Source organism: Macadamia integrifolia, chromosome 12 (assembly GCF_013358625.1).
Source record: "Macadamia integrifolia cultivar HAES 741 chromosome 12, SCU_Mint_v3, whole genome shotgun sequence".
Taxonomy (NCBI): domain Eukaryota; kingdom Viridiplantae; phylum Streptophyta; class Magnoliopsida; order Proteales; family Proteaceae; genus Macadamia; species Macadamia integrifolia.
This window is the reverse complement of record NC_056568.1, coordinates 2,961,399-2,963,840: the sequence shown is the minus strand read 5'-3', so window position 1 is coordinate 2,963,840 and position 2,442 is coordinate 2,961,399. Positions and strand designations below refer to the sequence as shown.

Here is a 2,442-nt window from a genome sequence, read left to right as displayed (position 1 = left end):
AACTCGCGGAAGGCTTTCTCGATTCTATAGTGGCGTTGATTCTCGAAACTGGGCTTCTGGGTGGTAATTCCATTCCTTTGATCTCTTTCTCTCTCTCTTTCTCTCTCAATAGTTTGCAATAGTTTTCAAAATATCTGTCAAGTAGGTCAATGGGTATCTTCGATTCAATACTTTGTCCGCTTAATGGCTCTTCTTGACTAATTAGATCTTTTCGGCCTCTTACTATAAGATGAAATTTCTAAGAGTGTGTTATTTTCTTAATCCCTCGATTCTTTGTCATCAGGGTGGCTGATAAGATTCTGTTAGCATATACGGAGGGTGCTAGCTTCACATATATGTATGCCTGCTGGTTATCTCTCATTTTGCACACTAGAAGTGGAAATCATGTAATAGGGTTTGCTTCTGCAATGCTTTGGGATTTTCTGCAGTGGGGGAGATTTATTGGGTTATTGACAGTTGTAGCTCAGGAATTGATGGTTGTATCTTTGTGCATTCAGAATTTTATTTCTAAGATCTTGCTTTCCTTTCAAACAAATAAGGTTCAAGCTTCCACTCTTCCAGGCCTGAACTCCTGCATTGATGGTTTGGTCAATCCCAAGCATCGTGACTGTTAAGTGTGTATATATATATTTTTAGGGGGGGGTGTGTGGGGATGTTGGTGTATGATGTCTTGTATTCCGTCGCAGTTTAATCCAGTGAGTACTGGTGCAGCACCTAGACTGGCAGGACGACGGTCCCGCTAGCCGGTTAGCGGGCCGTGGGGGTTGCAAGGGGGGCAGGAGGCCCCCCTGCATAGCAGGGGTGTAGGGGGGCGCAGCCCCCGCTCGAATTTTTTATTTGAGGGCAATTGTAGTTTAATCCGGATTAGGGTTTTTTCGCTATATATTTGTAGCGAGGGTTTCTTTCTCTGTAATGCAAGCAATACTGAGAGGTGTGAGGACGAGCGCTGTAACCCTATTCTTCATTGATAGTGAAGCAGGATCTCATCTCACCGGGGACGTAGGCAACCTTGCCGAACCTCGTAAAATCCGTGTGCATTGTTTGTTTTGTTTTTCCATTATCTTCTGCATCGTTTTAGGGTTGCGTTTCTACACCGCTAGCTAAGTATTCTACTTGGTATTGGATAATGGTTGGAAATCTATCTTTCCTGATTTTTAAACACTTTGATCTGGCCTGCCATTTACATAGTACATTGGATAGGTTTGCCTCATGTGGTCCTATTAACCTCCTTTTACTGGTTTTATGTTCAGTCGATCCCTCTGTTGCTAATTATTGTTATAAGATGCCTTAAGAGACTTTATCATGTGCAAGCCATCTTTTAGCAAGTAGCCTGGGAATCTGTAACTTTTTCTTTTTCCTATTAACAATTTAAAAAGTTCTTATTTTCTGTTCTCTAGCAATTCTTAAAGTATCCATTCTCTGATGTTCTTTTAGTGATAGAGCATTCCATAATTGTTCAGATGTATTTTGTAAAGCTCTGTCAGGTTCTTCCTGGTCCTTTAGGAGATAGAGCCACATTTTAATATCTTAGCTCCTCTAATGACAGTGGAGATTATCATGAATCATTTATAAAACTGAATTCTTAAAAGGACAAACATTATGAACATATCATATCAGGTCCATGTATAGCAGAATGAAGATTCGTTTAAATGCTTCAAAGATATCATGTGGTCCTAGCATTCGAGACTCAATGAATTGCATTTGGCCGGATATAGGTAGAGGAATTGCAGCAAGGAAACCAAGAGAGATTTGACTCATAAAAGCCACTTCAATGGTGTGATTAGCATTTGCCATCAGTTACATTTTGGTAGTGAAAGTGATTCATTCTGAAAATAATGTGAAAATACTTTTCATGGGAGAAGTGATATAACAATGACTTGTGGGAATGGTCTGCAATTTTCATTTTAAAAGTGATGAAACAATCTGTGAAAGTACCGAGAATTATTTTAGAGGAAATTGGGAGAAAGAGCCCTAAACATTTCTGCTGTCTTCCATTGGCCAAATTCAAAAAGAAGTAAAATTATAGTCATCAAGTGGCTCCAGGAGTGTGGAGGAGCCATGTAGTGATACCCTTACCTCATCAGGAAGGCAGGGGCATTGTTTGCCTAGGAGAATACTTTTATTTGGATGATGATGACATTTGCTAATTTGCTGTCAGATGAGTTGGATTGTGTGTGTGTGCCGAGGGGGGGAGTGGGTGGATGTCTTAAATAATCCATGTATTTGAGTACTTGTCACTTGATGTTGTCCCACACCTAGGTTTGGCTTTGGCCTCTTATTGTTGTTGTACTCTACCTCTTTTACTTTAGCTATTTTTTATTAATAAAATATGTTGTTACCTATAAAAAAAGGTACTAAAAATATTAATCCTATATGGCAATTTGTTTCTTATTTCCCAATACTTTTTGTTGCTTCTTTTTTTTTTGGTTAGGGGGGGGGGGG

At 39.6% G+C, this 2,442-nt stretch overlaps 1 protein-coding gene across 2 annotated transcripts in view; it reads left to right on the top strand.

The window, feature by feature from the left end:
- LOC122058319 (CASP-like protein 5B2) overlaps nt 1-2,442 on the top strand; it is a 7,908-nt gene that overhangs the window by 1,637 nt on the left and 3,829 nt on the right. The gene's annotated exons all lie outside the window — the stretch shown is intronic.